Here is an 11,391-nt window from a genome sequence, read left to right as displayed (position 1 = left end):
GATTCGAACCTGCCACCTTAGATGTACATGGCTGGCGCCTTAGCCGGTTGAGCTATAGGCGCCGAGCCAATTAAATTATTTTCAAAGCACAGTAAGTATATTCTTTTTTTTCTCAGTCTTTTTTTGTTGATCAACATAATTTAAGTGTGCCATGGAAGTTTAACTATAGGTTCAAATGTATTTTGAGATGAAAGAAAAAGGTTGAAAAACACTGTTCTAGAATGTAGAACATTCTGAGAGTGTAAAAATAGACATTTATCAATCTAAAACTTTTAAAGTATATTATTGGAACGGAAGAGAATTCTGCACCAGAATGCAAAATAAACAAGATTCCCGGAGATAAAAAAAAAAAAAAATCCTCCTGCGACCTAATTGGAAGCAGTGAGGCCAAAAGAGGAGGCTGGACTGTCAGACAGATTTGGGGAAAGCTGGAAACGCAGCAGCCAAAGAAGGCTGTAGACAGGGCCTGCTGAGTGATTTCCTAAGAGAAAGAAGTTTGCCAGAAGCTTGTCAAATAAACCAATGAAGAAAGTTCTGCTTATGGTAATAAAAATGGCTCATACTTACATAGCACTTACTTTGTTGCAAGCGCTGCTGTAAATAAATGCTTTATGCAAACCAACTTGCCTTATCCTTATAAGGACCCTATGGAAGATGGACTATTATTACCCTCATTTGATGGGGGGCATAACTTGCCCAAAGCCATATGGTGGGAGGGGAGAGAAATGGAATCTATACTCTTGGCTGCTAGCTCCAGAAGCCATTAATTAACGGCTACATTATACTGCTTCCTACTGAGTTGAGGGCCTGACAAGTGACAGTCTTGCTAGCTCTCCTAGAGAGGATGTGGAGGAGGTTCCCAGTCCTAAAGTGGGCTCTGACACGGGAAAATCAGAGAGGCTGGAGCAGACAGTGCTCTATCTCAGGATGTGTTCAGGCAAATGTTCTGAGCCCAGTTAAGTGTGGCACTTATCTGAGAATCTCCAGAATCAAAACCATGCACCTGTTAGCAAAGATGGATCTTGTATTAGAGATGGTTGGTGTGCCAGTGACAAGGAGGACTGCAAATGATTCCTGTCACTGGCACAGAAACAGAACTCCAGGGGGGCCCAAGGAGTTACAGCCAATACACCCTTCTTTACTTCCCAAGGAAGTGGGGTTCATGGTGAAGGGCAGCATTGTTCAGGAAGCACAGCAAACAGAAATGGCCAAGGACAGAGCACAGCCATTGCTAAGTGGGGAAATCATGTCCAAGCTATATACGTATTTTCAATAAGTAGGCCTGGGAACCTGTGAATGTGATTCTTTTTAATTTTTCAGAAGCATCTAAAAAAATTTCAAACCAAAGGCTACAATGTGTTACAGGGGGATGAGATAGAAGTAGAGAAATTGGGGATAAAGCTTGAGGGCTATTTTGTCATGAAAAATAAATGGGCCTAGCAAAAAGAAACCAATAGCTACAGAGATGGGATGTCTGGTTGGGAGAGTATAAAGAACAGAGTTCTGAGGAACTTATAGGAGAATCTCATTTAGCATCTTTATAAGGTGACCTAGACTAGGTACACAAAATCTCCAGGACTGTGTGTTATAACCAACTTTTTCAGGTAAATTGAGAGGAATGAACCTAAAGAAATTCTTATAATTAAAATCAAGTGATTTTAAGCCTTCACATTCTTGCTTTGGTTCTATACTTGCACTATTCAATAAAATAGCAGCTTGCCACATGCAACTATTTAAATTAATTAAAATGAAATAAAAGTAAACATTGAGCTCTGGGCGGCGCCTGTGGCTCAAAGGAGTAGGGCGCTAGCCCCATATGCTGGAGGTGGCAGGTTCAAACCCAGCCCCCAGCCAAAAACTGCAATAAATAAATAAATCTGTAGGATTGTGTTTTTTAAAAAAAAAAATAAATAAACATTGAGCTCCTTAGCCACAAAACCACAGTTCCAGTGCTCAGTAACCTCAGGGCTACTGTTATGGACAATGCAGAAAGTTCTATTGCATGGCTGGTCTCCACAGTGCATTCTTATCTGGCACTAATCGTGAATGACTCCCCAAAGGTGCTGGTCCAAAAGCTTCTGTTATCTGTTGGACAAAAGAGCCACTAGAGTGTTTGATATCATGAGAAATATAAATAGGGAATGTTCTACTCTTATATTGGACCCTGCTGCACCCTGGCTACTGTGAGCAAATCTTCTCAAAAGACACATAAAGAACACCACACAGGCCATGGGGCTGATAGGCTCAGAGCATCATGTGGCATAAAATAGGTCTCTGGTGTACTGGGAAATATCGATTCCTTTACCCCAGGGACAAGGAAATAGGGCCCTCCTAGAGTAGTCAGACTCTCTGGCTTCTATCAGAGCCTGCCTATGCAATGAAAGTCTGTCTACCCACCATGCAGCCCCGTAGGTGACAAGGAGGATTGGTGATATCTTGACATTTCCAGAATGGCCGAGGAGATGTCTCATCACACCCCTATCGTATCATCCTCTGGGCATCTGGTCCTCATTGCATGCACACATATCATATGTGATATACGGGAAGGTGTTGCAAGTCAGGTTTCAGGGAAATATTCTCTGAAATGTAAACAAAAGAGCAAGGAATCTATGGGAGAGCAGTAGAGGGAGAAGTTGGGCTCAAGCAACCTCCCTGCATGAGGCCTCTGAAGTTTGAATGGCCCTTTGGATTGTCCTAAGTTAAGGTGAGGGAGATGAGCTCTTATGTTCCTGAATCAATTAGTCATTGGATGCCAGCTTCCTCCCACACTCCCAGGAGATAATGTGACTTTAGCACAACCTTGAACTAGGTGGCTTTTTTCAGCCAAGGACCAGTAGGACTAAGGGGCGTTTTTTTCACATTTTGTATAACCAGGCAAACCCTTAGAGAGTGGACTGTTCTAGCCTGGGGAGGGATGGAAGAGTCCAGGCCCTCCCTTGTGGCTCCATGGAGGGGGATAGCAACAGTTTCAAGAGTTACCTCCAAAGGAGGGTGTTCCCAGCCTCCTCCAAGCTACCGATTAGCGGATGCTGGTTTCCAGTCATCTTGAGCTTTACCACTAGGTGGTGCTACTGCCCCACGGGGACGGGTTTGAGCGACACAACCGCCTCTTCCCAGCCTCACACTCTGCCCAGTGTTCCCCGTTTCCCTATCTTCGTGACAGCGGACTGAGATCCAGCAATGCCCCCTGTCCCTGCCACTAAAGGAATGTGGTGATATTCACCTCTCCTCATGCCAGGGACAGGGATGAGGGAGTCACAACAACAGGAGAATCTGACGCACTCACTGCTCAGCCAAGGATCTCCCATGGGCACCTGGGGCCTCTGAGCACTGTCTGCGCTGAGAGCACGGGAAGCCGCAGGTTCCTTCTGAGGTCCAGCCTGGTGGTGCCACCCTTCCAGGGCTCCCAAGCACGGACACACCACTGTAATCGGTGCTGGGGATACAGCAGTGAATGACATGGACACAGTCCAGAGGGAGAAGGCAGGACTAAAACCATGATTGCAAAGCTTAGCAGTTAATAGCACAAACTGCTGCGCCCCGTCCTGGCTCTGCCACTTGCTACTTGTATAAACTCAGGCAAGTTACTGAATATTTTTGAGCCTCAGTTTCACCTATAAGATGCCAGCTACAGTAGGACCCACCTTATAGGTTTGCTGCTGTTGTGACGTCTGCATAAAGCATTTACCACAGTACCTGCCACGTAGTCATCATCATCCACGCAGGCCAGCATCCTCATAAGATCGCAGAGTGGAGGGATGGCCAAGTAAGTTTTCATAAAGAAGGTGACGTTGTGGGTGGCGCCTGTGGCTCAAAGGAGTAGGGCACAGGCCCCATATACTGGAGGTGATGGGTTCAAACCCAGCCTCGGGCCAAAAACTGCCAAAAAAAAAAGAAGGTGACATTGCTCATTGCTCCCATGCTCTGACCACTGATACTTGTGGAGTCCTGTGCAGTAGCCCCAGACTGGTCTTTCTGGCCCCTCCTCTGGAGCTCAGCCTCTGACCTTTTGAGGGCCTGCTGCTCCGTGAATTACCTGCCCATCAGGGGGACAGTGTCATTGTGCAATCTGACCACCAGGGGGCAAGTGTGCCACTTAATAAACCAAATTGGCTCCAACTGAAAGCTGCCTGGGGGAAAAGTGTGGGAAAGAGATGGGAAGGTAGGAATACAAATCTGAAACACATGGAACTTTACTTACCACCATCCCCAGCTTCTTTCAGTTATGTTCTTTCTTAGCCAATATCACCCTCCACAATTAGCACCACTCAGATTTGCATATTACTGACTCACAATTAATATCCATATTCTCTGGTAAGAAGTAGCTTATGCCCAGAGAAGGGGAATCAATACAAGTTTCAAGAATCAGGTTTAAGTTTTATATTTGTTGCATCATTGAGTCTCGTTCATTTATCCCAGCATTCATTGGAACTCCACTCCCTCAGCAAGGTATAAATCCCCCCAGGATCTCTCCATCATCCTCATCATGTGTCATCGGTCCAGATGCTGAAACTCAAGCCATCACCATATCCAACTACTTGCAGCTCTCTGAAACTGCACATTGGTGGCCTGCCTCTAAACCAGCCATTGGTTCTCTTAAAAATAAAGACCTGAAAGAACTTTCGTTGGCCAGTCATCATAGCTCACACCTGTAATCCCAATGCTTTGAGAAGCCACAGTGGGAGGATTTCATGAGCCCAAGAATTCAACATCAGTCTGGGCAACATAATGAGACCCTATTGTCATGCAAAATAAAAATTAAAAAATTAGCTGGGTGTGGTGGCTCATGCTTATAGTCAAGCTACTCAGAAGGCTGAGGTGGAAGGATCCTTCCAGCTCAGGGGTTTGAGGTTACAGTGAGCCCTGATTGCACCACTGTACTCCAGCCCAGGCAAGAGACCGAGACTCTGTCTCTATGAAAGAAAAAAGAACTTTTGGTTATGTAGGTTGTATCTATCCATCTTCATGTGAGAAATTAAAACTGAGAAAATTAGTAAATGTATTTTGAAATCTTTAAAACTGACAATGAATCTATTTAAAGCTAACATAAGTAACAGATTAGCACTCTGGGAGGCCAACACAGACTGCTTGATCTCAGGAGTTCAAGACTAGCCTGAGCAATAGCAAGACCCCATCTCGAAAAACTAGCCAGGCGTTGTGGCAGGTGCCTATAGTCCCAGTTACTCAGGAGGCTGAAGCAAGAGGATCACCCAAGAGGTTGCTGTATGCTATGACACCACTGCACTCTACTGAGGGTGACAAAGTGAGAGTCTGTCTCAAAAATAAATAAATAAATAAATAACGCAATTTTTTAAAAAAAAATAGCCGTTTCCTAGCTCGGCTTCCGTAGCACAGTGGTTACAGCGTCAGTCACATGCATCTAGGGTGGTGGGTTCGAACTGACCTGGGCCAGCTAAACAACAATGACAACTGCAAGAAAAAAATAGCCGGGTGTTGTGGTAGGCATCCGTGGTCCCAGCTACTTGGGAGGCTGAGGCAAGAGAATCGCTTAAGCCCAAGAGTTTGAGGTTACTGTGAGCTGCAATGCCACGGCACTCTACTGAGAACGACAGAGTGAGACTCTGTCACTAAAAAAAAAAAAAGAAAGAGGCTCGGCGCCTATAGCTCAACCGGCTAAGGCGCTAGCCACGTACACCTAAGGTGGCGGGTTCGAATCCCCAGCCCGGACCCGCCAAACAACAATGACGGCTGCAACCAAAAAATAGCCGGGCCTTGTGGCGGGCGCCTGTGGTCCCAGCTACTTGGGAGGTGGAGGCAGGAGACTCGCTTGAGCCCAGGAGTTGGAGGTTGCTGTGAGCTGTAATGCCACGGCACTCTACCCAGGGGGACAGCTTGAGGCTCTGTCTGAAAAAAAAAAAAAAAAAAAAAAAGAAAGAAAAGAAAAGAAAAAAATAGACATTTCCCAAATAAAACCAAATTAATGATAAAAGAGTATTTGTTTTACAGTTTTGTAAATCTCTTTACTATTTGGCTTAATGGAAGGCAGCCAGATCTTCATACTGGCTTCTACATTCAACATGGTATAATACCACATATCAAAGAAAACTCCACTGTACATTTGTGAATAAGAGTAAAAGGAAAATAATACCTTAATATTATTATGAAAATAGTTTTAATTTTGGAGACTCTCCTGAGTCTCAGAGACCCAGAGGCGTCCACAGATTACACTTTGAATCTCCCACTATACACAGTTCTATGTGGTGTTTCCTGGCCCTGAAATGCCCTCTCCTTGTTCCTTATCCCCTAGTTTTCTCCACAAAACAAGCTCGTACTGCTTCTTAAGTTTCCAGGTCAGGTTTCATGTCTTTTACAAATTCTCCCCTTACCTTCACCATCCTGTGCCCTTCCCCTGACTCGCCCAATGTGGGCAAAATTGCTCTCCCACTCTGTTACAGCATGAAGTGTACTTTGTAGTGTGTTTTAAATTTCTGTTTTTCCTTTGGGGCTCCCTACCCACCTGGAACAGAGTAAGGATTTCATAAATGTAGCTGCATAAATGAAAGGATAGATAAATATGACACGGTGTGCTGCCTACTTCTGTTAGTATCTAAAAGATCAAATCTTCACAATAAATGTCAAGTTAAACGACTCTACTTGGGTCCCTATCTAGAAAATGAAATGCAAACAGTCTTATGCAAATTTAAACACTTTCCCCTGAACTTGGGAAACTGAGAAGTTAAGTCCATGTGGCTTTAGAACCCACCTACTATCTCTCCTGCAATGTCTCCTGTATCTCCCTCATGCTATACTTGGCCAATTTGTTCTTTGACCAAATGCAGAACTTACATTTATCCCTATTCGTATTTATCCCACACTAACCTGTTCAAGTCTTTTGAATCCTTGTTTTGTCATCCAGTAGGCTGACCATCCCCTCTTGGCTTTGCATTTTTCAAACCTTAGGTCTGCAGACTTTGTTCAGACATGATTAAGACAGAGCCAAAGACAATGCCCTCTTGCAAGTTGACATTAGTGCATGACACTAACCCTTTGGTGTACTTGTTCAAAACCTCGCAGGGAAGGGAGGGAAAGGGGTGCGTAATGAGAGTTGAGTCTCAGGTGAGGGGAGCATTTGTAAAGACTCAGGCATCCCTACAGATGAGGGAAGCTTGCCAGTGCCTCTATGATTCCTCCCTTCTCAGGGCCCAACAGTCTCACCCCAAGTCTGACCAGACTCTCAGAGAATTAGGCCAGATCTGAGCCAGAGGTCAGAGATTCATAGTTATTTGATCTAGGGCAGTGGTTCTCAACCTGTAGGTCGCGACCCCTTTGCGGGTCAAACAACCCTTTCACGGGGCTCACCTAAATACATCTTGCATATCAGATATATACATTACAATTCATAACCATAGCAAAATTATAGTTATGAAGTAGCAACAAAAATAATTTTATGGTTGGGGGTCACCACAACATGAGGAATTGTATTAAAGGGTCACAGCATTAGGAAGGTTGAGCACCACTGATCAGGGATGCAGGAAGGAGTAAATCAAGTATCAAATTCCAAACTGGATTGTTCTGCAAACTCCCTCTGAGCTGGACTCAGAGAAGAAAGGGTACTAGTTGCTGAGAGGAGGAAAGCAGAGAGAAGTTCCAGTGAGACCCAGGGGCATGGGCAGAACTCTCCTTAGGCCGCCAGACCCGGCTGGGGAATGGAGAGGTCATATGCAACCCATTGGACCAGCGGTTCTCAACCTGTGGTTTGTGACCCACAGGAACTGTATTAAAGGACTGCGGGATGAGGAAGGTTGAGAACCACTGCATTAGACAGTCCTTGTTTAGCTCCATGGAATCTCTCCACTGCCCTTTTCACTTGTACTTGGAACCCTTCTGGGCTTCTGGCAAACCCTGTGCCACCCTGACACAATCCCATCTAATTAAAAATCCTGTGGACACTTACGAATATCTGCGGCAGCCTGTGTGGGATAGGGCTTAGTTGAGGACAGGTGCCCTGACTTGGTCAGTGCCGCCTGGCTCTCATTCCCCCATTTGCCTACTAGAACGGCCACTTAGAGGTCTATCAGGGCATAGCCCCCTACATGGCTGGCCCAGCCTGGTAAGGACCATGAGCACCAGGTTAAGCGAGCCAGGGAAACCTTCATGGTGTCCCCTCTGTCTCAGCTTCCCTCAACCCCACTGATTTAAATGTCTTACCCTCTTCTTCCCAGGAGCCCCAGGGGAGGGGAGTACTGGGGAGCAACCTGGGTGATAAAGGGGGGAGGAGGAGAAGTGATAAGAGGGGGTGGGGAAGAGGACAGCTGCACTTCCTCCCTGATAGGGACCCCACCCCAAGGGGCTCCCTGGCTTTGGCTGTGTTTACAGGAAGGACTTGAAGTTGTAGAAGAGTGGGGAGGGGTGGCAGGCAGGACATGGGTGGCTCCTGCAACACTTTGCCTTGGAAGAAGACCCTTCTTTGTTCTGCACTGGGTTGCTTGTTCATTCACTCAACAAATCATTACCACACTCCTCCTGCCGCCCCTGGCTGAGCTGGAGTCTGGGAGGGCTGCCGAGGCAGACTGAGTGCTGTCACTCTTCCCCCCTCCTCCCACTCCATTCCCTGCCTTGAGGAGAGCAGCTGGTTAGTGAATAAGAAGAGATGGACCTTAAGAGTAGGCCATCCTGAACCTGCAGTCTCTCCCTGCTGTATGACCTTGGGGGGAAATGGTGTGAGCTCTCTGGGCCTTGGTTTTCTCACCTGGGAAAGGTGATGTAGGGTCTTTGTAAAGACAATGTGAAGGAAGGCTTGCCATATGCCACCTGGCAGGGCCTGGTCTAGGTCGCAGTCAAAGCAGCAGAAATTGCTAGCAGTGGGAGTGGGCTTTGAACCCTGCTCTCCCACTTATTAGATGGGGGATGGTTGGCAGTCCCAGGCCCTCTCTGCACCTCTCTTCTGTAAAGCAAGGGTGACAATGGCACTTACTTCACAAGAGTCATACGGAGCAAATGAGTTACCAGGTTTGGAATTGTGCCTGACACATATATTTGCCTTTAGTGCTAGAATTTTCATCTCCTCCGGGGATCCTCTCCTCTGGCTAGATATCCTCTAACCTGATGCTCCCCTCCTCACAGCCAGTACCCCCAACGTACACACATTCCAAGTCAGGGCTGGAGAAAGTGGACGCTAGAACTCATAGGCCAGGCTTGCACTCCCCTGGGCTGCGAGGCTGGGGGCACAGGCCTTGGCTGGCATGGTGCCCATAGCCCTCTGGCCCCCAGTTGCACAGTGAGGTGGGTGCAGTGGGGGGATGGAGGGCGCGCTGTTTGCCCCATTATCTCCTCCTGCAAAGCCTCCTCTGCCCGTTAACCCCAACCAAGATTAAAGCCCCTCAACTGTCTCCAACTGCTCTGATTCGGGGATAAGACTGGACCCTCATCCCCATCTGCCTCATGGTGCAGAGGGGAGGCTTCCTGCTGTCTGGGAACTGCGGGGGGTGCATCCCAGGGGCTGGGGGACACCCCCACCTGCGTGGTGCTGCCTCCAGAGCTTGCAGAGGAAAGTCGGCTCCCGACAGGGAAAGAGCCCCAGTGCTCCTGGGTCTCCCTCCTGGATCAGGGCTGCTCTTCGCTCCCTTCCACCTTTCCTGTCTCTGCCTCTTGGTCTCTGGGCTGCCTCTGCAGTTTCTGCTTCTCTCTCAGGCTGCTCTTCCCCCGCCCCAGAGCCCCACACCTGGCTCCTCACATCAGATAACCCCTCCTGGGCCCGCACCCCTCACCTTCTTCCTCCCTGGCCTGCCCCACCTTGCAGCTCCCTGAGCACCTAGAGGCTCCTGGGAGGGAAAGGGAGGGAAACCCCAAAGCCTTGCTGGGTAATGAGGGCGTGAGAAGACAACTCTTTCTACTCCCAGCACACGTGGGGAGCACCCCCCAACACATGCACACAGTGGAAACTCTATACTCTAGTGCCTAGTAGGAAACTGTGAGGGGGAGGAAGCCAGGGACCAGGCCTTGGGGCAGGAGGAAAATCCAGCCTGACAAAGTGAGGGGGTTGGGGTTGCAGAAAGGGGCAGCCTCTGGGGTTGGGGGTTCCACAGCTTCCTGCTTACAGGCATAGAGAAGCTTCTTCCCTTTTCCAGGGCTTCCTGCTTGCGTGAGGTCAGCTCAAGTCCTGAGGCTCAGGCCTTCCAGCAGGGCCTTCCTCAGGCAGGTTTGGGCTGGGAGGTGGGTAGATGCAACCTGGACCCACCCTGCCCCCTGATCCCCAAGGAAGACCAAGCAGGGGTGGGGTGGTTGTAGTAAAAGAGGTGCTGAGATGAGACACCGATGCAGGGCTCAGGACACAGGGATGGGGGTGAGAGCCAGGAGGGACATTGTGGGAAGTGGCAGTGGGGTGTAGGAGGGAGGGGGCAGGTTGGGGGTGCCCAGGAGCTGGAGGTTTTAATTCCTCTTGACAACAAATGAATCATAGGCAAATTATGTGGAAATGATGGCGTAAATAAAGATGTGTTATTTCAAGGCCCCGTGTGTGTGTCGTTGTAGAAAGGGCGGGGGAGGAGCGGGAGGCTGCCCAGCTGGATGGTGCCTGTAGGTGGGGGCCCAGGTACAGTTCCTGTGGGGGGTGGTGGAGGGAAGGGGGTGGGGGTGATGGCCCCTCAAATCTAATCTCATGTCACCTTCAGGGTGATGTGAAACAGCAGGTGGCCAACCACAAGCCTGAGCGGAGCAGCCCTCACACCTCCTAAGCTGTGGTGGGGCCCCGCCCTCCCCTAACCTCCTTGGCTACTGTCACAGACATAATGTTCTTCCAGCACCTGCTCTTCTCTTCCCTTCATGCTTGGCCCTGTCCTCAGCAGGAACAGAGGAGACAGAGCACCCTGGAACCCAGACAGGGAATCTGGGGTGACCACTTGGCCATCGCCCCTTGTGGTGGGCTTTCTCCTGGTAGGACAAGGCTGAGCTAATACCCACAATGACAGTCCCATGGCACTGGACTGAGCTCAGCACGTTTACTTGCTAGATGAATGAATTCATGTCTTCCTCATAGCCAAATCTCACCTACTGGTCAGCCCTCATCCCTGCTCCTCACAGCCCTCCCACGATGCTAATGATCATTAAATGATCAAAAAAACACGTATGCTTATACCAACACACACCATGATTACCTATCACTGTATTTCTTCTTAATCTTTTCCTCCATGCCTATATGATTTTCTCAATAGTTGCCGTCATATCATAGGGCATGCACAAATCTATATTTTCCTTCGATGCTATGTTGCATTCATAAACATATATATATATATATTTTTTTTTTTTGTAGAGACAGAGTCTCACTTATTGCCGTCGGTAGAGCGCTATGGCGTCACACAGCTCATAGCAACCTCCAGCTCTTGGGCTTAGGTGATTCTCTTGCCTCAGCCTCCCTAGTAGCTGGGACTACAG

Source organism: Otolemur garnettii, unplaced genomic scaffold, assembly GCF_000181295.1.
Source record: "Otolemur garnettii isolate 467f Iridium unplaced genomic scaffold, OtoGar3 scaffold00070, whole genome shotgun sequence".
Taxonomy (NCBI): domain Eukaryota; kingdom Metazoa; phylum Chordata; class Mammalia; order Primates; family Galagidae; genus Otolemur; species Otolemur garnettii.
This window is presented reverse-complemented; position numbering follows the sequence as displayed.